Consider the following 27,305-nt stretch of genomic DNA (forward strand, 5'->3'; position numbering starts at 1 on the left):
GATGGTTGCCTATATTGGCCATCCGATCCCTTGGACTCGTAGGCAACATGGTTATGAGGCTAGCTCTACATGGACCACATTGGTTCGGCTCCTCTGTATGGTGTGGTATATACAGTATAATATCAAATAATATAGCATACAAATATATGTACGAACATATAAAAAATACTTAATGCACCATACTATATACCAGTGATGCCCGAAGGTACCCAGCGTCCCGAACACCGACTGACAGAGGTTAAAGAGAGAAACTTGCATACGGTCGCTTCAGCGTCTCGACAGCGCCGCTGCTTATAACCGTCATCCCGGCCATGGAGGGGGGCGGCTTATGGCCACTAATCAAACTTGCATGCCTTCAAGTCCATAGCAACTCACGGGAGACACTACAACTTGCGCGCTTATCATAATCACATATATAGTACAGAACACTGGTACGTGTATGAGTGCATCTTAAAAAAACTATAAATTTCATAACATTATAAAATATTAAATTTAGATAAAATATCATCCAATTCATATGCTTTTATCAAATACATAAATAATAATAATAAATAATAAATAATCAAATATACGGATATTCTTGATCACAATAATTTAATATAATTATTTTTTTTCTTCTCAATCCTTCAATTCACTTAATACCAAAATTTATCATCAAGGCCACATACAATTTCACATACAAGTAAAGATATACATTAAAGATATCACAATACAGTTTATTATAAGTCATCCATAGATATCTACGTATATATTCGCATATATATATATATATATATATATTTACATTTTCACACATTTAAATATATATATACACGATAAAACCTTTAACAACCAATTTAACAAGCATAATGTTCAGATAAATATGTATAAATACGTTTTGATATGCATAATCAAAGGCTTCAACAATACATATTTATACATATATATACATATATATACCCACTCACACATCTCAATATATATTCACATGTCACCATGTATTTATATACATCACCGCACATGTATATATATACATATATATATATATATACATATATATATATATATATGTATATATATATATATAATACATGTATTTACCAATACTCCCATACACATGTATACAGAAAACACACACACACACATATATATATATATACAATTTAATTTAAATCTCCAATTTTCATATTTAATTTAATAATTTAATCAAAAATAACAACCTCTCAAATACACATCCATAATTTACAAACAAGATATCAATGCAAGGCTAAGGATATGGAGAATGCAATTCTGACTTTCAATTGGCTTAAAACCGCCAGCGATGGCCGAAATTTTCGTCGAAAGCCGCTGCCGACTTGCCCCCACCCCCCCCCTAGTACACCATGAACGAGCTTGAATTGGAGAAATTGGAGGTCATCATCAGCTTCAGAGGATCCAAATTAAGGGGAAGGGACCGAGAACACAGTCGGAAACGGTGGGAATCCGGTGACCAGAGCACACTTCGACGAAGCTCACATGATGGGCTGCCGGTTGGTGTGGTCAGTGCAGCTTGGGTGCACCGGAACACAGCGGATTCGACCGGAGAGACAGAGAGATGGCTGCCGCCGCTTCCACCGCTCGATCTAGGTGTGTCGCCAGCTGACCGGCCACCAAATTTGGCAGCCAAGCTCGCCGGCGGCTGGGTTATGCCTATGGACAGCGCGTCTGAGCATGGGTGGCTGGAAATGATGAAGGCCGATGGACTCGAGGGAGAGAAGAAAGAAGGAAGAAGAAGAAGAGGGAAGAAGAAGAAGGTTCGGGGCTCGGTCCTTTTTTCCGACGTGGGGGAAGGAAGAAAAAGAAAAAGAAAGAAAAAGAAAATAAAAGAAAATAATTAAATAATATTATTGTATAAAATAATAATAAAATAATATGGTATTTAATCATGGTTGACATGTGGCATCTCACCATTATGACACATGGCACCCTTTATTAAGTAACACGTGGCACACTCTTCACATATTTAAAAATAATATTAAAATAATACTGTATTTGAAAAACTCTACAAGTCTATAACTTTCAAACTACATGTCCAAATCGGACGTGCCACTAGTTTATAAACTCATATCGACGAGTACTTTACAACCATGCATGAGTCAAAGCTCAACTTTGCATGAACAAAAAGGCTATTTTCTTTCTCTTTTTTGATGGATCTATAACTTTGCTTTTCAGTCAAACTGGTGTTCAAAATTGACCAAGAAAAAATTGCTATTCAAAAGAAAAACATATAAAAAGTTATTGTACAACATTGTGGGTAGATGGGAATACAGGCCAATTAGATAAAGACATTGATGTTGTCCTCTTAATGCAAGTCTAATTTAGGCTACGTGTCTCAAGATGGTCATTTTCATTTTTTTTTTCCTATTTGGTTAATTAGCAAACAAGATATATAAAGTATATGAGCTAGTCACCATAAGTTGTTACCTTGGAATGCATCTCTCTAGTGTCCTAGTAAAAACCCACCTAGCTGTAGCCTATATATGCCAAGAAAACTTCCTTTCTCGATTTGAATCAAAGTCCTTACAACAAGAATCATCAACCTGTTTTTTGTTACGTGCTTATTAACCATGCCAATTTTTTTAAACTTGAAATATATGTCGGTACCTAGTTAATTTAGGTTTTAATCATCCGATTAAAAACTTTCATTGATACAATGTAATGACATTGTCCATAAGATTCATAATATACTGCTAGGATTAAAAAAAAAAAGAAAAAGAAAAACAAGCATAAACAAACATAATTAAAATCGAATAGAGGATCCTTAATGCATCTCACACGCTGTGCATGTTTTCGTAAAATTTTCTTTGCGTCTCCTTTTCTCCAAATTGGTTTTCTCTACTAGTATAACTGTGGAGTTGTTTATGGAGAAAAGGAATCAATGGGATTTATGTGTGTTTAGGGTGATTTGGCTAATCACAATTCTGTCTTGTAGGATATACTCTATTAGGAATTGTTTCCTTATCTTGCCTAAATATGCATTAGTGATACAATGAAGTGAGTGAACTATGTAATCAATTCTTCGATGTTGAACAAAAACATTGTTTTTGTGGCTGAAAATACCAAATTCAAAAGTTATATAAGTTGTATCAAGACTATTTTGAGTTCTTCCTTGCTACAGCCAGCGTATATACAGTGCTTCGTTTATTTGCTCCGTTTCAACTAAAGTTCCGACTCATTTGTTGCTTAGATAAGATGGAAAATATATAAAGTTTGTTTATGGTGCGGATCATTTTGTATGTGGATTTGAAATATTGATAACAATTTTTGAAGAAATCATCATCAATATTGAATTTGCATAGGGACTGTCTGCATAGTAAAATTTTTCTATATATATATATATATATAGTTCTACCAGCATACATACTCATTTTTGTTTTCCTCTGGGTCTATAACAGGCTATTCAACCAGAATGCTGCTCAAAATTAATCCAAAATGTCAAAAAATGGTTGGATTAATAGTAAGTCTCTTACGTCCATATTATGAAGTTGTTGGTAGGGAATACGCCCTCCTCCCGTTTGAAGCAAAAATTATTGTAAATTAGTAAAATAAATAATAATAAATAAATTGACCTATAAAAATTCTATTCAAAAGTAAAAAAAGAAAAAAAAATTACTGTCCCATATTTGTTGGTAGATCGGAATATAGGCAAAAGAAGATATAGACATTGACGTTGTCCTTTACATATTAAGCTAATTGTCTCAATATGAAGCTGTAGAAACCAATTTTCTTTTTTTATCTTTTTTTTTTTTTTAAAAATGTAAGTTATAGTGAAAATATTGAATTTGTGATATGACAAGGCTACATCGGATTTTACCATTTTAATGTATAAGATATAAAAAGAGTTAAGGAGAGAGTTTTTGGTCAAAAAGTTCGGGGAGTTGCATCCTTTACAACCTACAAAGGTAATTTTCAAATCGGGGAATTTGGCCCAATACCCTCATAGGGAGGAGGTTAACAATTTTTGCCCCCTCATTTGATATCTTTTTTTTTCTACCCCTCAATATCTATTTTAACCTTAAAACAAAAAAAAAATTACTTACATATCCTGTTATATTTTAAACAAAACAAAAATTTGTTTGAGCATGTTAGAGCTGAATGCAGTCGCAAGCTTTGTGAGGGTAACTGTCAGATAATCATATGCCTCAAATTGCATATTTGGCAATTGTTGGTAACCCTTTCACCCCTCCAACTTCCATCGCTTTCAAGGCACATTTTCTGTGTGTTTGGTACAAGGATGGGCGATGAAGAATGAAGAGTTGATCCTTGATTGGTGTAGAAGCGTGATGGAACGTCCAGTGGCCATGCAAAAACTTTCCTTCCAAAATTGGAATGATTGGACTCTTTCTCCGATCATAAAGCCCCCTGATCCCTTCCTTTTGTCTTTCATCCACCCTGAACAGAATAAGTAAGGCCCCGTTCTTGCTAATTCAAAAATGAAAATAGAGGCGAAGCGCCCAAGTGGCGAAGGCCCCAAAGCAAAGTAATATATAGATGTAGTTTGTATTTCATTCTTTTATTCTGCCATTTTATATCAAAAACCATAAGCCTTGCATGCTCTGTATCCTTTCTCTAGTCATTGTACGTACTAGATTACTCTTGAATTATTGCTTAAATTTCAATTTGATTCTTCAGCATTTACCGGTAATACATCTAGAACTAGGTCTTTATGTCTAACAAGCAATTTCTATTATCAATATGTTAAAGAAAAAAGAGAAAGGAACTGACGAAAAAGGAGAGAGAAAAAATAAGAACAAGTCAAATAAGTGGATGGTTTGTAGTGTCGATGTGGGTCAATATACATAGTGATGTGAAAATGCCATCTTCCTTCTCTTGCACTGAAAAGCAATTTCCCACTAAAAAATTGGTTATGAAGCCATTCTTAACTCAAATCATTTATTTTCCCAGAAAAAAAATTGGTTATGAAGCCATTCTCAATTCAATCATTTATTTGTTGGATAAAAGATTATGGGTATATCTACTATGGATCTATAAGTAAAACATTATATTTGTTGGATAAAAGATTATGGGTATATCTACAATGGATCTATAAGTAAAATATTATACTATATTGTTGGATAAAATTACATTTTTGAAATGGAATAAAAATAAATTTTTTTTTATACACTTGAATATTGGAAGATCATATCATCTTCTCAAATTTATCAAGTTTTTTCACCCTCTGCATAGACCTAGCAAACAATGCCAAAAAGACTCCTGCACAATCGCATAAAAACCTACACAAACCTAGTTCAACTTCATAGAAAACCAGAAAAGAAATCTTTTATGCCCAGGTCTTAGAAGGTTAAAAGTCTAAAAGGTCACCTGCACCGATGAATGATCCATTAGCAATAACTTGACTGCCTTGGCTGCTTAAAGTGAAAAAAATACGATGACTGTAGACCTTCAGTAATTCCTGATGAAACCGTTGGTAACCAACATATACCCTCTGGAAAAATTACCGAAGGTTTCGTCGGTAATTACCGAGACCCCTATGGCAATCACATTTTACCAATTTGTTAGGCCCCACAAGTCCCATAATGTGTGTTAAATGCAAAAACATCCAGAATATGGATTCTAAAATTATCCTAAGGAGAGAAAATCCCAAAATTGGTTAAAAATTTCTCAAATTTTCCAAAAAAATACGATGACTGTAGACCTTCGGTAATTCCCGATGAAACCGTCGGTAACCAACATATACCCTCTGGAAAAATTATCGAAGGTTTCATCGGTAATTACCGAGACCCCTATGGCAATCACATTTTACACATTTTTTGGGCTCCACAAGTCCCATAATGTGTGTTGAATGCAAAAGCATGCAGAATATGGATTCTAAAATTATCCTAAGGAGAAAAAATCCCAAAATTACTTGAAAATTTGTCAAATTTTCCAAAACAATACGATGATTGTAGACCTTCGGTAATTCCCGATGAAAACGTCGGTAACCAACATATACCCTCTGAAAAAATTACCGAAGGTTTCATCGGGAATTACTGAAGATCTACAGTCATCGTATTTTTTTGGAAAATTTGAGAAATTTTTAAGCAATTTTGGGATTTTCTCTCCTTAGGATAATTTTAGAATCCATATTCTGCATGTTTTTGCATTCAACACACATTATGGGACTTGTGGGGCCCAAACAATTGGTAAAATGTGAAAGCCATAGGGGTTTCGGTAATTACCGACGAAACCGTCGGTAATTTTTCCAGAAGGTATATGTTGGTTACCGACGGTTTCATCGGGAATTACCGAAGGTCTATAGTCATCGTATTTTTTTGGAAAATTTGACAAATTTTCAAGCAATTTTGGGATTTTTTCTCCTTAGGATAATTTTAGAATCCATATTATGCATGTTTTTGCATTCAACACACATTATGGGACTTGTGGGGCCCAAAAAATTTGTAAAATGTGATTGCCATAGGGGTCTCGGTAATTACCGACGAAACCTTCGGTAATTGTTCCAGAGGGTATATGTTGGTTACCGACGTTTTCATCGGGAATTACCGAAGGTCTACAGTCATCGTATTTTTTTGGAAAATTTGACAAATTTTCAAGCAATTTTGGGATTTTTTTCTCCTTAGGATAATTTTAGAATCCATATTCTGCATGTTTTTGCATTCAACACACATTATGGGACTTGTGGGGCCCAAAAAATTTGTAAAATGTGATTGCCATGGGGATCTCGGTAATTACCGATGAAACCTTCGGTAATTTTTGAATCAAAAACAAATTGAACGTTATCATTTTTTAATGCAGTTTGATCGCTTACTTTGTCAGAATTTATCATTAATAATGCTACATTTAGCATGTTATTGGTTGGAACACACATGATTGAAGTTGCCGGATGGAATTGTGGTGATTCATTTACGACGGTGTACAAATGTCAATTACCGACGATGCATCGGTCATTATCATTGGGCAGTAATATCATCCATGCAATAGTAAGAAACATATAAACAACTGAACCAAAAACTGAACACGGAATGATATGTTATCAAAACAATACGACAGATGAATTTGACAACAAAAGAACACATAAAACCAATGTCTATTATGCCAAAAATTTTATAAAAATATCGATAAAATTACGAAAACTATAAATATTTAATTTAGAATACAAATTTATGTATATGAGATAATTAATATAGTAAATTAATATAAAAAAATATAATAAATGTCGAAGATATGATTTTATAGAAATATCGATGAAAATGTCGATAAAATTTCAAAAACTGTAAATATTTAATTTAGAATACAAATTTATACATATGAAATAATTAATATAGTAAACTAATATAAAAAATTATAATAATTATAAATTACGATAATAAAATAATCTATAAATATTTTAATTTTAATATTCATCAAATTTATAATTTTGATATATTGATACTTGAATATTTAAAATATTAATCAAATTTATTTTATTTATCTAATAAATATTTATTATTGGTGCATATAGAACCACTATATATATATTTTTTTGGATACTGATTTTAGGATATTATTATTATTATTAAAAAATAATTATTGGAAGAATCGTTAACAAGTAGCTCAAAGGTCATAATAATAAGATAGCAAAGAATCCAGAGAGCCCAAATTAAACTAATTACGAATAGAACATTGGTACAGAGAGGAAATGGTGCGCTATGTTTGAGCGAAACTAATACTAACAACGACGTTTAAAGTGCGCGCCATGTTAAGCAAAATTATAATATTTTTGGGCTCCCCTAAAAGTGAATCAAAGAGAAGAGTCTAGACCGTAGCGCAGAGAGAATCTACAAAACACAAAAACAAAAGAATACCACATCTTGTTGAAAAGACCTTCATTCATGCATTACAGAACCCCAAGTGAAATTAGCATCATAATCATCATAATCAAAGCACCTAAAACATCACTCTGTTTTTTTTTTTTTTTTGTTTTTTTTTTTTTTCTTAATTCCCCACTTGAAATCATCCCCAAAAGACTGGGTACTCGTGGGAGCTATCTGCAGAGGAGTGAAAGAGAGGTAGCCGACCCCAGATTTCATTAGATTTCCTTTAATTTCCATGAACATTCATCGACTTTCCACTGGTTTTCCGAATTTTGGCCGACTTCTACCAACAACAGTGACATTACACGGCAACAGCGACATTACAATATTTTTGGGCTCCCCTGAAAGTGAAGCAAAGAGAAGAGTCTAGACAGTAGCACAGAGAGAATCTACAATACACATAAACGAAAGAATACCACATCTTGTTGAAAAGACCTTCATTCATGCATTACACAACCCCAAGTGAAATTAGCATCATCATCATCATCATCATAATTAAAGCACCTAAAACATCACTCTGGTTTTTTTTTTTTTGTTTTTTTTGTTTTCCCCTTAATTCCCCACTTGAAATCATATTTTCGTTGTTCCTAACTTAATATGACTTTTGCTCTCTCCCTCTGTCTCTCTCTCTCTGTATATATATATACATATATATACATATATATAGTTACATATAATTTATTATAATATATCTTATGAATTTAGATGTATTTGGGCTTCAATTAAATTATTAATATTTAATATCAATATAAATCAGAATTCCTAGCTATTAAATTAATAAATAATAACATAAATGAATAAATATATTATGTCTAATTACAACACTCTTTTGATCACTTTAATTAGATTGCAATAATAGAAAGGCTTACTACTAAAAAATAATGTCTTTATTTTGAATTGTTGCAATTAGGGCTCCTGTTTTAAATACTTTTGGTTTCAATGTAGGTAAGTTGTTAACAGAGGTTTAATAGATGCTATCTTTCGAACCCATATGCCTCTCACTTGCAGCAAACCTCAGCCATCTTTTATTTACCGACATTCATTCTCTGCATTTGAGAGAGAGAAAGACATTGAAAGAGAAACCTAAGAATAAAAAATAAATAAATAAATAAACATATGAGAATGGGAGGTTGTAAAAGACTGAATATGAGAATGAGGTGGTGGTGTGTGGGGTTTAATGATGACCAGAAATGCTGCAAATTAATCTCATAGACTGAGATAAAGCAAAGCAGCAAACATAAGCAGAGTTTAGGCCCTTTATTGGCTCTCAAAGTCATCGAAAGAACCCCTTCTCCTTGTCATCCTTTTTTTTTTTTTTTTTTTTTTTTTTTTTTTTTTTTTTTAACTCAACTTCTTCTCAATTAAATGCAAACTAGAGATATGCAAAATTCTCTCTTTTTTTTTTTTTTCCCTCACTTCTAACCTATAACTTTTCGGATGTTAACAAGAATAGCTTACCTACCAATTCAGCCTCACTTAACTATGCAAAGTTCTTTTTGGTTCTAAGATATTGAAAGCCACTCTTAATTATTCTCATTCTCTGCCTCTTACAAATGCAGACATCTATAATGGATTTGTGAACCCAAAAAAAAAAAAAAATCGTTTACAGTTTGCCGATGAGAGACAATTGGGCAAAGATCACTTCAGTGAAAGCTCTGTCAAGGATTTACCTTTGAAACCAAAAGTAAAACAGAAGAGGGCCCTAATTAAAACATTTAAAAACAGAAGCACAGTTTTAAAATTTGAAACTAATGTACTCAACAAAAATTACTACTAACGATATCAATTTTTCTTTGGGCCCAAAATTAAGAGTTAGGCCTCTCACCATCTTTCTGGTCAAAGGGGCCCAAATCTATTGGGCTGGGCCTCATGTCTGGTCAGATGTCCTTTGTGTTTGACATACTATGCTCTCCCTGTGGGATTTGAAAGGGGAATTTGGCCCAATACCCTTGTTTTAAAGGCTCTAATGAAAACTACCCACCCGTTTCCAACCTTTTTTGTTTTACCCTTCTATTTTCAAATATCCCCATATTACCCTTTGCAAATGTGAAAAGGAAGAATGAAGATGTAAGGTTACGCCATTTTTCCCCTAAACGGAGCACGAAGAAGAAGAGGAAGAGAAAGTGAAAGAGAATGGCGAAGCGTTTTGGGACAATCGGAGTTCTTCAGGAGGAGGAGCGAGTGGAGGAAACATCCAAGGCTCAGCAATCAGCTCTGTCATGCCCTTCTCGGTCTTAGCCTCAGAGTCAACGAGCTGGTCTACAACAAACTCCTCCTTCCTCTTCTTCTTCTGCTTCTTCTTCTTCTCACCACTTTTCCCATTCCTCTGCTTCTCACTGACTCACTGAGACAACTAAAACAATAACCTCATCAGGTGACGATGATCATTCAGCCCCCTTAAATCTTCTTTTACTTTTTGTTTCGTTCAGTTTTTTGGGTCTGCTTTTACTTTTGTTTTTATTAGCTGTTCTGGAAATTTTGTTGATTATTACAATTGAAAATATTAAGTTAATGGATCTTATACATGGGATATAGTAATTATTAATTACTGAACTTGTTTTTAGAATGCTATTATTTTTGGGTTTTATTATTTGGGGCCAAAATCATATGCATTTTAAATGTTTGTTGATATGTTTTATTGGGTTGCATGTGTGTGGTAGAAATTATATAATGCTTTTGCTCATACAAATGAAGAGAAAATTTTAGTAGTGAAGCTATTCCATAACATGCTCTGTTAAAGTCTTGGATGTGTCTATATGCTCAGATCTTCCTAAGATCTTATTATTGGCTATTTCCTATATGTCAATTACGAATTTCAATCTCCAGTTCCTCTAATCTAAGAAAATTTTATCATATATAAATACATGATATGTTGATATACTTTTAATTGGTATTTTAGGATGATGGATCTGTTGTCAGGACCCGTCCAGAATTCCTTCCCCGGAACCCTAGACAGCCCTGATCCCAGAGAAATACTACCGAACCCTCCAACGGAAAATCTGGCAGAGCCTCCCCTAAGGGATTTACTTACCACAAATTACCTGCACTGAAAACACACTTCTAAAAAAAACATCTCCTTATTCCTCCCACATTACTACAGATTGGTTCCACAAATTTCAGCACTTCTCAAAAGCAACAATAGTCTAGTGCATAAACAACTACACATCCAATACAGTATACAGAGCATTATACAGATACATGCGGAATTTATAAAAATGACAGATAAAGAAGCAATACAAGTTCAAGAGCAAACAGGGAAGAAAAACTTCTTGAACCTTCGGCAACGAACTGAGACGTTAGGCTCGCCCCGGACAATCAACGTCTCCAACCTGGACCTAGGGGAATGAAATTTAAGAGTGTGAGATGCTAATCATCTCAGTGAGTGACCCTATCTACTATACAATATAATACCACGGTAATATAGTAGATAGATAATAATTAATTGGAAAATAATAATTTCTCTCAAAACCCTTACAATTCTCTCAGTTGGAAAAGTTCCCCTTTTAAAACCTTTTCACAAAACCCTTGTACGTACTTCCCAAAAACCAAGGAACCAAATAAATTAATAAACAACAAATAAACAAATAAATACATAAATAAATGAACAAATAAATAAATAAATAAATACCCAAAATATAATTAAACTGCAATAAATTATAATAAATAATTTTAGAACACCTTTGGGGTTTAAAACATTATTTGTAATTTACACCGACGCACCACACCATATACCGGTGATGCCCTCCGATACCCAGCGTCCTGAGCACCGACTGGCGGGGGGGGGGGGGGGTTAAAGAGAGAAACCTGCAACGGTCACTTCGGCGTCCCGACAGTACCGCTGCTAAAACCATCAACCCAGCCAAGGAGGGGGGCGGCTGTGCACAACAATAACCTTACCTGCCCACGGTCCAATGGCAACTCACGGGTGAAGTAATAACCGCACGCTAAACCACATAATAACCGCGCGCTAAACCACGTGTCCATACACCATACACCAGAACACCAATACTGTATGAGTGCGTCTAAAAATAAACACAAATAACCAACCGTACCGTTTTCCAAAATTACCGTGGGAAGTATACCAAATTTTCACAAAACACCATCCCACATATTTTTATTCAACAACCCGGTACGAAACATTGATAACCAACAAACCACAATTTTCTCGAAATACGAGATGCAACCATAAAAATACCTCGGGCATAATTTATAAAATTTAAACAAATATTTTCGTAAAATATTTAACTCACTTATGCCCGGAAAATCAATTTTAAAAACCACGTACAAATACTACCAAAATATACCTTGCTCATGCATAATAAATTAAACCACAATGTAATTCATAAATAAATCACACCACATGAGCATAATTTAAATACCAATTTAAATACCAATTAAATATAATTAATTGCCCAAAAATAATTTTTTGAAGGTGGGTCACTCACCTGGAGCACGCAATTAACCCATGATCCACTACGGGATCAATTCCACGACTCACCGGTGCTCCTAGTACAAAATTCACAGACAGTCAAATAAATTAATATTTTAATCGGATAAATAATACCCGGTACCCGGGGGTCAAACACAAACTTTAACCAAAATAGGCGAATAATATACCGAATCGAAGCTCGTGGGACGAGGATCACAAATCCGGTCTCCATCAACCCCAATTCCGCCGGAGGTGGCCGGAATTTGGTCGGGAAGCTTCGACCGGTTTTGATCTTGAGGGATCTTTCAAACGGTGGGGATTTTGGGCAATCTAACCCCGAAAATGGACTCAGAGGGGTCGAAAATAATGGGATAGAGGTATGGGACGGGCTGGGTTGGTCGAAAACGGCGAGAATCGCCGGAAAAATTCCACCTCGCCGCCATGACTTCGCCGGCCCGATCTGGGCGCGTCCGGCGGCGGCTGGCCGGGAAACTTGGTGGCCGAGGTCGCGAGGTGGCAGGCTTGGACGGTGGCCGGCGCGTGTAGCACTCCGGCGACTGCAATCCGGCGAAACACCGGTCAAACAGGGAGAGGGAGAGAGTCAAAGGAGAGAGAAAGGGAGAAGAGAAATTCTGCGTTTTTTTTTTTGTTGATGGGTCGGGGAAGAGAAGGAAGAAAAGGAAAAAAGAAAAAGAAAAAGAAAAAAGAAAAGGGTGTTTTCCCACGTGGGGAAAAGAAAAAGAAAAAGAAAAAGAAAAGGAAAAAGAAAAAGAAATAAAATAAAATAAAATATATATAAAAAAAATAATTAAATACTAATATTATTATTTAAAATAATAATAAAAAATAATTTGATTTTACACATGGTTGACATGTGGCATTTCACCATGGTGACACATGGTCACCTTCAGTAAGTCACACGTGGCACCTCGTTACGCGTGTAAAAAAAATAATATTAAAATAATACAATATTTGAAAAACTTTACAGGTCCATAACTTTCAAACCACATGTCCAAATCGGACGTGCCGCTAGTCTACGGACTCGTATCGACGAGCACTTCACAACCATGCATGAGTCAACACTCAACCTTGCATGAATAAAAAGTCAACTCTGGCACCCCTTGGACAGTTTGGACCTCAACTTGTTTTGCTCAAAACTTTCAAACCGTAGCTCCGTTTTCAACGTGCTACCAGTCTACGAACTCGTGCCAACGTGTACTTCGTAACAGTACCTCAGTCAACCTAGAATTCCAACCGGAACAAAAAGTCAACTTTTGACCCCTTCGGTCAACGGTCAACAGTCAACCTCGGTCAACGTGCAAAAATTTCCTACATGGTTCGGGACGGGGTGTTACACTGTTATATGTATATTTTCTCTTTCTGGAAGTAATGCCCAAGATGGACATTTAGTTGCTGGTCGTAATGGTGTAAAGCACCTTAGAACTATAAGTTCTCATCTGTTTTACTCTTTGATGTGGTTAGTATTTTTCTTGAGAAAGTTCTTATTCTCTTTGGTTTCTTGGATTGGTTTAAATATTCTTCTATTTGCAATTTTCAATATTTTGGTTGCTACTTTTTTGAATTTAGATATTAGCAGATTGATGCATTGTGGATTTTCTTGTCACATACACCTATCAAAATCAAAGAGGGAATTGATATGGAAGATTCTCACATCCCTGAAATTTGAAATCCAATAATCTGATAAAATTTAAGTGTAATATTTTTGTAAAAAATGTTTAAATTTTTGATTTTATCAAGCATTAACTCAACATGGTTGTTTTTTCAGAGTCCATAGATTTTGTTTGATAGTATGCCTATTTTTCTAAAGCTTTAATACATGTTTTGTTTCCCTGTCTAGCTACTTTATCCTTCTGTTACTAGCCTTCTGTAAAGGAATTTTTCTGCGATACCTACTAGTATAAAAAGGTCACATTTGTTCTTTTCAGGTCAAATAACTAAATATTTTATCGTTCCTTTATAGTATGGAGACTAAAACTTTTTGTGGTAATACGACAAAGGTTGCTATCTATATTGTCATAGAGCCTGTTGTTCCACTATTAGAAAAGATCAAGGAACTAAATTTGGAAGGTACATAAAGGTATAAACAATCTGGTCTTCCTGGTTGATATTGGTTGTTTGATTGGATTAATCTGATTGCATGATACACGTAATTCTTCTTGTGCTAAAAAATGTTTAAGGTACTTGCATTAATGGTGATAGCATATGAAGAATCTTGGAGAATTTAAAGCTACTCTTTGACTTTTTCTTTTGAAAATGGAAAATCTAAATCAATATTAGCCACCCGTTTAGTAGGTTATTGGAAACTCTTCTTGGCCAACTTGGTTTCTTTGATTCATTAAGAGAATATGTTCTATCAGTGTGATGTTAACTTTTGTTTTAGTGCTTCTCTTTATTTAAAAATTGAAATTTCCATCTAAATGCAAACAGTAACACGTAATATCTTTTGGTTTCTTTGTATGATTGTGCATACATAGGACGTGTGCCAATCCTGTTTATCACCATCTTGAACAATTTTGTAATGATCCTATTCAGAATGGTTTTCAGTGGTTTGGCTAGTAATATAGATTGAAGAAAATGGAGAGGAAAGTGAAGTAATAGAACTCGACTACAAAAACTATTGTCAAATATTTGTTAAGGCTGTTGAGTGTTTGCACTGATGCCTTTTAATGTTTTCTCCAAAATAGTTTTGTCCTACAAACAATTGGAATTCTGAAGCTGTTGTTAATTAGATTTTCTATATCTATTCTTCAAGTTTTTGAGTCCACTTTTAGCTGTTCCTTTGGTAGCTTTAGTTGGATTTGGGCTCTACGAGTTAAGTTTTCCTGGGGTAGTGTTATTCTGCAGCATTAATCATGGTTTACGAAGTGAATTGTTTAGTGATATTGTTTTCAGTGCCTTTCTTTGAGTTCTATGAATGAGTTTTCAATTTAAAGTATTTGCATTCGTACCGCTTCATAACACTTAATATCCAATGTAAATGCACTTTGTTTTTCCTTTATTTTTTTGTATCAGCATGCATTTTTCTTTCTATTTTTATTTATATTATTATTATTACTTTAATATCTTTTATTCAAGTAAATTATTCTTGTGTCAAAGAGATACTTCACAAATATTGTTCTCCATTTTCTTTGTTGATATTTTTTGTATTTATCCCCTTCTAATTTAGTCATTTCTCATACATGTTTATTGATTTAAACAGTCCATTGGGGCTTTCATTTATTGATTTAACTCAAACTCCAGTTATGATGTTGTGGAATCATTTCCCTCTGCACTTCATGTTAAAAGATGCAATGATAGGTTAACGTATGATAATAATAGAAAACTATGGGAGCTATGCAAGGAAGACATTTTATATGAGTTCCTCGGTTTGGCTGCGAATCAATTATGCTTTTTGGAAGTTAGCCACCACTATATTATCTATTGTATTGACAAATACACACACATTAAGGGGAAAAAAGCCAAGAAAAGATATTAGAAAACAGGCAAAATCACAATGAATGTAAAATAAGGTGTTCATATGAAAAAACGAGTAAACCAATTGAAATTGCACAAATAGATATCAACATTTACATGCACTTCAAAATTTAGATGTTGCTTTTCCTCATTTCATCATTAGCCAGACTAAAAAATTTAGATGTTCTGAAATTTGGAGGTCCATTTGGTTCCTATATTGGTCAAAGTAGTGCAATAGTATTATTACCTATATTCTTCTTGTTCAGTTCATATTTGCTGACCTTCAAATTAAGGTCAACATTGAGTTCCTTTCATTGTTGTATATTTGTACATTCTACACACAGGGAGTTGGCATTTTGATCTCTGACTTGGTTGGAACTATTAATGGATCCTCATTATCTGTATAACAATGTTCAAATTAATATCTATGCTTTAGCTTTCTACTTTATTTTACCGAACCACAGAATTTCCACCTTTATCTAAGAACCTTTTTTCTCCTGTGCACTTAATAACTAGTTTTTAGGATTTTAAAAATTAAGCAATTTATTTGTCACATGTTCTGAAACATTGTTAATTTTTAAGAAATGCTCAATCCTCCCTGCTATTTGTTATGTGGGATGAACTTTTTTCTCTTTAGGGTGAAAGGAACTAGTCGAAGATTATTCACTCAATTGTATTTGTGTTGTCATCATATTATGATATCATGAAGCTCTTTCACTTTAGGTTTCTATTCAAAATTTTAAGGACCACAAGGACCACAGCTGTTGTGGTTTGGATTATTGGTAGGTCCATGGTAGGAGCCGCATTTGATGATTATTATCTTCTTGGGGACATATTAAATGTTTTATATGAGAAGTCTACTTGCTGTTGATGTTTTATGATATCTAAATATCCACAGTTATAGTCTTTAGTTAACTTTTAATGCTTTTATTATGTGATTACTGTGTTTAATATTATATTGGTTGATATTATATGGGTTTTGTTATAATTTAGTAGTTTTTTTTCCTTGCGTTAGAAGGCATGGTCTACTATAATTATCATGAGGAGGAAGGGCAATACTAGAGTTTGTAATGTTTTTGAGCTATTTTGTTTGCAGATATGATTGAAGAATTAATCAACAAGGGGTATGAACATCGAAATAACGCAGCTGCAATGCAAACTCTTGTTACTAATTGGTTGGAAAATATCATGCAAGAGCGCTCAAATAATGGCAGAGGCTTACGTGTTATTCTATTGAACTTATACAAGTTTCAAATTGTTGGCTATGGCATGTTCGTTGGAGTAGTCAACTTAGAAAATAAGACATGTTCATGCAAGGAATTCGACATTGATGGATTTCCTTGTGTCCATGCAATTGAAGCATGTAAGCATCGACATATTTCTCCATATATCCTTTGCTCAGTGCATTACTAAGTTAACTCACTCTGTGACGCATATTCGGAAACCATATATCCACTTGGAGATAAATGTTAGTGGTATGCTCGAGATGATGTCATAAACCAGCTTGTACTTCCACCTAAGATTGGCAAACAGTGAGGAAGACCAAGAAAGAAGAGGATTCTGTCAGGACCCGTCCAGAATTCCTTCCCCGGAACCCTAGACAGCCCTGATCCCAGGGAAACCCTACTGAACTCTCCAACGGAAAATCCGACAGAGCCTCCCCTAAGGGATTTACTTACCACAACTACCTGCACTGAAAACACACTTCTAAAAATATCCCCTTATTCCTCCCATAATACTACAAATTGATTCCACAAATTGCAGCACTTCAAAATAAATACAGTAATCCAGTGCATAATAAATACAACAAGAATGAAAGAAATATTACAACTGCAATAAAAGAAAAACAGGGTACAGTACGAACTAAAACAGCGAGGAAGATCAAGTCCGCTCCGAGTGAACGCCGACAACCTGGTACCTAGAGGAACGGAATTTAAGAGTGTGAGATGCTAATCATCTCAGTGAGCGACCCTACTACTATACAATATAATACCACGGTAATAGGTATATCAATAATAATTATTTGGAAAATAATAATCTCTCTCAAAACCCTTACAATTCTCTCAGTTGGAAAGGTTCCCCTTTTTAAAACATTGTCACAAAACCCTTATTCATATTCCCCGAAAACCAAGACATCAAATAATTAAATATCGGAAGCAGTAATAATTAATTTTATTTTTCCAATACAGTTTCCAAACATTTTATTTTTAAAACACAGTTCTGAAAATCATTTGATGCACCCACTATATACCAGTGGCGCCAACAGTACCCAGCGTCCCAAGGTACCGCCAGACAGGAGGTTATAGAAAGAAACCGGCATACGGTCGCGTGGCGTCCCACTGCGCCGCTGCTAACTTGGTGTCCCGGCCAATGGGGGGTGGCCACCCTCTCCGATGGCATCCACAGGACACCCTCATAATATCACCTGCGCGCTACTCACACCCACCTGCACGCTAATCATATCCGTGTGCACAATATCCATATCACATATACCATATCACATAATCAGAACACCAGTACGTGCACGGTGCATCTAAAAATCATAAAATTCACAATTTAAATTATAAAACAAATTTCACATTTTTCATAAACATAGCGGGCATAATCCATCCGCTTGAACCGGGAAATTCTCCACAATTTCCTTATAATTAATACCATAAATCCCATGATTTTCAAATCCACCAACTCCCAAATCCATCAATTCAAATATCCACATTTTTTCCAAGCATAAATAATTTCTCGAAATATCATAATCAAATCCCATAATATTTTATGGGCATATTTCATAAAAATCGAAATCACCAACATAACCAAATATTTTCCTTGAAATATTTGAAAATCGAATCGTGCCCAATTTACCATTAAACCACACCAATTTCAAAATCCTCAAAACCATAAAATAATTCCACACGGCATAAATTTGTAGAATTCGCATTTTCTTAAATCCAATAAATTCATAAATAATTCTACAATAAATCCAATAAATATTTGGCACATAGAAATTAAATTCCAAATATTTAATTCACACATCATATATTCATCAATTAAATTCCCCAAAATTAATTTGAAGGTGGGTCACTCACCTGGAGCACGCAATTAACCCATGATCCACTACGGGATCAATTCTACGACTCACCGGTGCTCCTAGAACAAAATTCACAGACAGTCAAATAAATTAATATTTTATTCGGGTAAATAATACCCGGTACCCGGGGGGTCAAAACACAAACGATAACTAAAATTTACGAATTATATACCGAATCGAAGCTCGAGTGATGCTAATCACAGATCCGGCCTTAATTTCCGATGATCGTACCCGACGGGGTCGGAATTTTATCGGGAAGCTTTTCGGGTTTCGGCTCTGCAATTCTCCCAAACCGTCGCGAATTGGTGGAAACAGAAGTCGGATTTGGGTTCAGGAGGTCGAACACTGCGGACTGGAGCTGGCCGGAATTTTCGGGTACTCGCCGGAACAGTAATTTCCGGCGGGCCGCCACGTCACCGGCAACCGTCGCCGGAACAGTAATTTCCGACGGTGGCCGTTTGCTGTGAAATTTTGCAGATTTGTAGATCGTGAGGAGAGCAATCCAACGGGACCGACGGTGAGCAAAACGGAGGTCGGACGGCGGAGAAATCACCGTTTGAAGATTTTCGACCCCTCGCCGGAAAACGCTCCGATCCCGGCGCGTCGGTGGTCCGATGGCCGTGATTTTTGGTGGGTAGGCCGGACTTGAGGAGAGGATGCTGGGTGTATGGCGCGTGTACTGTATATCGGCCGGAATAGTGCCGATTCGCGGTGGCCGGCGGTGGAGGGGAAAAATCGCCGCCAAACTTCGGACGTCCGATCCGGGCGCGTCCGGCGGCCGTTCGCCGTGAAATTTGGAGGTTTTGCCGGAAATGAGGTGGGCAATCTGGCTGGCCGGCGCGTGTACAGTAACTAGGCCGGAAAAACGTGAAAATGGCCGGCGGCCGGCGGGTCCTCTCTCTCTCTTTCTCTCTCCTCTCTCTCTTTCTCTCTCTTTCTCTCTCTTCTCTCTCTTTCTCTCTCTTCCCCGAGAGTTTTTCAAAATTAAAACCCTGCATGACACTGTTCATGCCACGTGGACCACTCAGAAGCTGACACGTGGCATTTCACTGTTCACGACCCAAAAACATTAAAATAATACGGTATCCGGTAAACTTCAAACGTCCATAACTTTTTAACCGGATGTCCGTTTTGAGCGTGCCGCTAGTCTGTGAACTCGTATCGACGAGCACTTCACAACCATGCATGAGTCAAAGCTCAATTCCCCATAAACAAAAAGTCAACTCCGGCACCCCTTGGACAGTTTGGACCGCAACTTGTTTCATCCATAACTTTCAAACCGTAGCTCCGTTTTCGACGTGCTACCAGTCTACGAACTCGTGGCATCGTGCACTTCGCCACGGTGCCCTAGTCATCTCGAAATTCCCACCGAGTCAAAAAGTCAACTTTTGACCCCTTTGGTCAACGGTCAACAGTCAACCTCGGTCAACGTGCACGGATTCCGGTGCGATTTGGGACGGGGTGTTACAATTCAATCTCAAGGAGAGGAGCATCTTCAATATAGATGAAGGGGATGCAAACAGATTAATAACAGCAGCCGATCATGCTCGACTGCCGTACCTCTTGATCGCACTACCAACCAACAGCACCATTCAACTGAAGGACCATAAATTGATCTACGCTATATTAAGCCAATGGGGGCATGTTATACGATATTCGTGTGTTATGCAATGTAGTAGGGAATGCAATTAGTAGCTCAACCGCTAACATGTGCATATCTTCGACATTTTCATTGATACGGATATTTTCATCACCGATTGGAACCATCAAAGCACCTAAAGTGAATTGGATTTTTTTTTTTCTCTCTATAATTGGGTTGCAGAATTTTTAACTTTAGAAAAACTGAACATGCTTATATACATACAATGTGTGTGTGTGTGTGTGTGTGTGTGTGTGTGTGTGTGTGTGTGTGTGTGTGTGTGTGTGTAATTTAACATTTTATAATTTAATGTGTGTGTGTGTGTATAATTTAACATTTTATAATTTAATGTTAAAAAATTTAACTAATATATTAAAAATATATTAGTTAAATTTTTTAACATTAAATTATAAAACGTTAAATATAAACTACTAAAAATATTTAATATATCTTAAAAAATTATAAAGTATGTGTTGGGGCCAAAAATAGATCATATGGGATAAAACTAAAAGTCTCAAACCAATGGCTGTTGATTCAATTTGTGTAATTTTTTTTTTTTAATTTTTTTTTCTCCTTTGATGGTTCAATTCGTTTCAAATTCAAACAAAAACTGAACCAACAGTGCCCACTCCCAGATATAGGAGCTATATATCATATAAATATAGTGCCCACCCTATAGTCATTTATTATTTATTTATTTATTTTGAAAAACCTATAATCTCATTTGAGTATATACAATATATAATGTATCCGTGCAGGTTGCCAGCCTATAATTAAACCAAAAATGTCAATAATATTTTATAAATTATATTAATTAATAAATTTTAAAATTTTCAACTTTTGATTAATTTGGGCGAAGCTGACTCCGAGTAAATGAAGAGTATAGATTTTTATTTCAGGTAAAATTCATATCCACACACAAGATTCATAAGGCCGAAATAAATTTGATGCATGGAAGGTTAATTTGTAATAAACACTATCGATCTCATAAAGTATTATTATTATTTTTTGAATATATAGTAATGCAGGAATGAGCTCTGGCCATATATGTACATATATAAGGGAACAGCCGAAAACATTACCCCTATCTAATTAGAATGGGTATAAAATATGCTAACATAAAAAATTAGATTAAAAACAAAAAGGGGAAAAATTGTTTAAATAATGTGCCAATTAGTCAAATCACATTTAATTTAAAGGTCTAATTAGTTACAAAACATGGGGACCAATCTGTGCTTGTGAATTCCGAACTCATTACGGAAGCTTTCTTTCTATCCTCAATCCTCAGCTTATAAATTGTTATCTAAAATTGCCTCATTTTTGTCCACCAGTCCTAGACATAACTTATTACCTTATTACTTGCCAATAATTTCTTCATATTTTGTTTAACTCAAATGGCATCTGAGCTAACTAAGACATTTTGGGGGTTTTTGACTCTCTTATTGGTTTCAAATTTGCAATACTATTATTTGGTTGAGGCAAGTGCCTTGTTTGTTCATATTTGGAGACGCTTTTTCGGATACTGGGAATAACAATTGCTTCCCACATTGTTCAAAGTCAATTATCTTCCATATGGGATTGACTTTCCCAGAGGTCCCACAGGAAGGTTTTCCAATGGCCGCAATTATGCCGATGTTGTTGGTCTGCCATTTTTCCTTTCTCTTTTATTTTATTTTTTCCCCTCCTCTCCTTTCAAAAATTAAGTACCGTTATATGTTTATTAAGAAAAGTTTCAATTTTCGGAAGGTTTTTAATGTGTCTGTAGAACTTGGTAAAAGAATATTTATGTACATGGTTCATCAATATTGGTTTTGGTCTCATATGTGTTCGAAATTGTGTATGAGAATTGATTAATCTTCAGGATATAGGAAACGGAATGTCATAATATTTTTCACATAAGATATCTGGATTTTCACAAAATTTGGATAATGTCTATATTTACAGGGTTACCCAAAAAACATAAAAAATTTGAATACAGCATATGATAATTTTCATATATATATATATATATATATTTGCGTCAATAAATAATAAATATTATTTTTATATATCAAAATAGAAGGGTTCTCATTTTTAATTTGTTTATATATATTATATGATCTATCAGCTTGTGTAAATTGTATTAATGATAATTACTAAACTTATAATTAACTAACGTTCAGCTGAGCATCTTGTTGAGAAGTATCTTCCAGTACTATTTGCTTCGGCAATATCGAGGGCAGATATTCTCAAAGGTGTAAACTATGCATCAGGAGCAGCCGGTATCCATGATAAATCTGGATATACGTATATCCAGATTTATACTGAGGTCAAATATATTCACACACACACACATATAAATATATATATATATATATATTTACGCAAGTTAAAAATTTACATTCTAATTTAATAAAATACATTGTTCATCTAACACTTTTGGATTCATTTAGAATATTAAACTGAATTATTTCAAATTTTGTATTCTAATAAAAATTTAAAATAGCTTAGTATAATATTCTGTACATATTAAAAAGCAGTTTTTTTTTATTTAAATTTATTTTATTTCTTTATTAATGTTGTATGGGAGTGCAAAAGAAAAGATAACACAGACACCTCCTAAAGTCCCCGCGCGCACACACACACACACACACACACACACACACATATATATATATATGTATATCTGTATATGAACAAACAACTCTGTTATACCTTGCAGGGTGCTCGGATAAGCTTGAATCTGCAGCTGCTAAATCACAAAATTATAGTAGCAAGAATTGTGCAGATATTAGGAAATAAGGAATTGGCTGCTCAACACCTGAGCAAATGCATATACTTGGTCGGAATCGGCACCAACGACTATGCGAACAACTACTTCCGACCCCAGTTTTACCCAACTAGCAGACTATTTACTCCTGAGCGGTATTCCATAGTTCTCATTCAACAATTGCGTCTACAGTTACAGGTTTCTACTTATTAAGCTCCACATCAAACCTTAATTATTTGATATTTAGCTTTATATATCATTTTTTCCCCAAAAAAATATATATATATTAGTGTCACATATCTTTGCTGGACATTTTAATACTAACAAAATCTATATTATTTTCTTGGACAATGATTCGAAAATAAAATAAATAATGTATAAATAAAATTATAATTGACAATATCCAAAGACATTGTACAATCTTGGGGCAAGGAAGCTGGCACTTTCTGGATTGGGCTTGATAGGTTGCACTCCTTATGAAGTGGCTACGTATGGCACAAATGGCGGTCCATGTGTGGACAACATTAACAATGCCGTCCAACTTTTCAACACCAGACTTAGATCTCTTGTAGATGACCTCAACGCCAATCTTACCAACACTAAATCCATCTGCATTAACAATTATGAAATCCAGTCATCCACCAATGCCTCATCTGGTACCTTTTTTTTCTTTTCCTTTTTCCTATAATTTTTTTATTTGAAAAGAGGAAAAAATATTATTTATTATTTATTATATATATTCAAAAAAAATTTTGTTTGGTATTTCAGGTAATTTGATTGTTAGAAATGCCTCTTGTTGTAAAGTTGATGTTGGTCAAGTTCTATGTATTCCGTTTGGGAATACCTGTGCGAATAGGAATGAATACGTATATTGGGATGCATTTCATCAAACTGAGACAGCAAATGTGGCGTTTGCAAGTAGAGCATACAAAGCTCTGTTGCCTACTGATGCTTATCCATATGATATCAGCCAGTTAGCTATAGCTTGATGACAAATTGAGCAGCTGCCAGCTGGAAGAATATTATTGGAAGACTTTTCATATGCCCTATTATATATTATCCATAAAGAAAAAAAAAATATATATATATATATATATATCAAATATACAAGTATAAATATGCTATATACATATAATAAATGTATGCACGTATGTATTATGTATTATGTACGTGTTTGTGTGGCTAGCTAGCTCAAAATGCGTCAGCAAAATACAGTGCTTTATATGACATTGTAATACTATGCACGATGAATAAAGAATTTATTGTTATTAATATATATATTCATACGAGAGTTGTATGCGCATTAAGGAACGTCTCGGTCCAGTAGAAAATTCATATATATTTTAACAAGTACGAATCAATATTTAGAACTATTGAAGGAAAAAGGGAAACATTGTTTTCTTTAAAGAAAAGGTGTTCAAGGCTACAATATTAATTGTAAAGATTTAAAGGGTTCATTTGCCACTGCGGCAATGCGAGTCGATTGGCACAACTGATATGCAGGTGCCGTGGTGTGGAAGCCACAAGCGTATGCAGCAAGCAAAGTGAGAGAAGCGAATTGAAAGAGTGATGAATGATTACGTGTGGTCAGTTATCGATTACTTAAAGATGCAACCGGACTTGAGACTGTTCGATCCGAGATCATGTGGATGCCCCGGAGAGTATCGCGGATTTCGGGTATATCCATAGAAAGCGCATATGCAAGGCAAGCAAAAGTGTACAAGGCCTCGCGGGATGTGGCTCATGTTGAAGTTTTCAAGCATCACTTCTATGTGTAGTGATATCAACGATTACAATTACAAAGCAAAAAAATTGAGTCCTTTGCTTTTTGAATATTTGATTTGCCGTATACTACCGCCTTTTTTTTTTTTTTTTCCTCTTCTTTTTTTAATTTTTGGTGGTCTGTATTACATATTATTGTCTTATAGATATTGTAAATAGGTGTATCGTTATAGTATATATAGTAAATTGTCCAGAACTTTCCATAAACTCTTATACAATGACATACTTGTAATGTTCAGAATATATTAAGTCACTAACATATAACATAGATATTTAAATAGCTTCCCCCCCCCCCAAAATCCTTTAGCAAAATACACAGAAAATAATTTAACATAAGAAAGATATATATAAAGACAGAATTTTTTCTGTAGAGTGTAAAAGCTTTGTAAGAGATACTCTGTTAAAAATTGTTCCCTTGTCTTAAACTTTGCCTAAATGTGTATTAATGATACAATGTAGTGAGTGAAATAAGTAATCAATTCTTCAGTGTTAAACAAAAACATTGTCTTTGAGGATGAAAATACTAAAGTCTCCAGAATACTAGCAGTTTATAATTTACCTCGACCTCTCATTCTCATATGTTCATTCATTCATTTATTTTATACTTAGGCTTCTCTATCCATGTCTTCTTTTCTTTTCTTTTCTTTTTTATTTTTTTTTAATTATTATTTTTTTTCTTCCTCTCAAACGCAATGAATGAATGTAGGTATATAAAGAATATTTGAAGTTATGCAGCAAGTGAGAAGCATATGGGTTAGAAAGATAAAACCTCTACTAACAAATTACCTAGATTGAAACTTAAATTGAAATAGAGGCTACTACCAGAAACAATTGAAAATAAAGGCACCATTTTGAAACTGAGGGTAAACCAGAACGCCTAAAAAGTGTAGCTAACCATTTTTATTTTATTTTACTGGAATCTAATTAAAATGATAAAAATTGAAAAAAAAAAAAAAAAAAAAAAGAGGGGGGGGGGGGTAATTGACCACACTACAGTAATTTGATATTGATATGGAAGGAGACAAATGAACTTCCGTATAATTGTGTTGGAGTTTTAGCCTCCACTTTTCACAGAAAAAGAAACATAAAAAATAACAAAAAATGAACTTCCGTAAAAAGAAACAAGAACTATATGAATGGATATAAACCGAATCGGAACATCAAACCACCTAAAGTGAATTGGCATTTTATGTTTTTCTTTTTTTTCCTCTCCTTTCTATAATTGGGTTGGAGAATTTTTAACTTTAGAGAAACTGAACATACATGTATACATACACATGTATATATATATACATATAGATATATAAATATACATATATTTATATATTATTTTTATTATAGTAGTTAAAATTTTTAATATTAAATTATAAAATGTTAAATATAAATTACTACAAAAAATTTAATATTTCTTAAAAAAATATAAAATATATTTTGGGGCCTAAAATGGATCATAATGGGCTACAACTAAAAGTCTCGAACCAATGGTTGTTGGTTCAATTTGATTTTTTTTTTTTTCTTGTCTTTAGTGGTTGAATTCGTTCAATTTGTAAAAATTCAAACAACAACTGAACCAATAATGCCCTCTCCTAGACATAGGTGCTATACCATATAAATATTGACCATCCTATAGTGATTTATTATTTATTTATTTATTTTGCAAAACCTATAGTTTGATTTGAGCGTATATAATATAATATATACTTGCAAGTTGCAAGCGGCGAGGGACAAAAAAATTGAATTCTATAGTTGAGCCTAAAATGTAATAATACTTTATAAATTGCATTAATAAATAAATTTTAAACTTTTCAACTTTTGATTTGGGCGAAGCTTACTCTGATCGGCCAGAAGTAAATGATGAGGGAAGGCTTTTATTTGAGGCAAAATACATATCCACATACAAGATTCATAGGACCGGACTAAATTTGATGCATGCATGGCTAATTTGTAATAAACACTATCTACCTTATTATTTATTATAATTTTTTTGAATATATTGTAATGCAGGAATGAACTCTGGTTATATATATATACACACACACACATAGACAAGGGAACAGCCGAAAACATTACCCCTATCAAATTAGAATGGGTATAACATATGCTAACATAAAAAAATTAGTTAAAAAAAGGAGAAATTGTTTAAGTAATGTGCCAATTAGTCAAATCACATTTAATTTAAAGGCCTAATTAGTTATAAAACATGGGACCATTCTGTGCTTGTGAATTCCGAACTCATCACGGAAGCTTTCTTTCTTCCTCAATCCTCAGCTTATAAATTGTTCTCCAAAATTGCCTTATTTTTGTCCATCAGTCCTAAA

General features: G+C 34.4%; 1 pseudogene; it reads left to right on the forward strand.

The window, feature by feature from the left end:
• Positions 1-9,962: 9,962 nt before the first annotated feature.
• LOC107420174 (GDSL esterase/lipase At1g29670-like) lies at positions 9,963-24,194 on the forward strand (annotated as a pseudogene).
• Positions 24,195-27,305: the final 3,111 nt, after the last annotated feature.

Source organism: Ziziphus jujuba, chromosome 1 (assembly GCF_031755915.1).
Source record: "Ziziphus jujuba cultivar Dongzao chromosome 1, ASM3175591v1".
Taxonomy (NCBI): Eukaryota; Viridiplantae; Streptophyta; class Magnoliopsida; order Rosales; family Rhamnaceae; genus Ziziphus; species Ziziphus jujuba.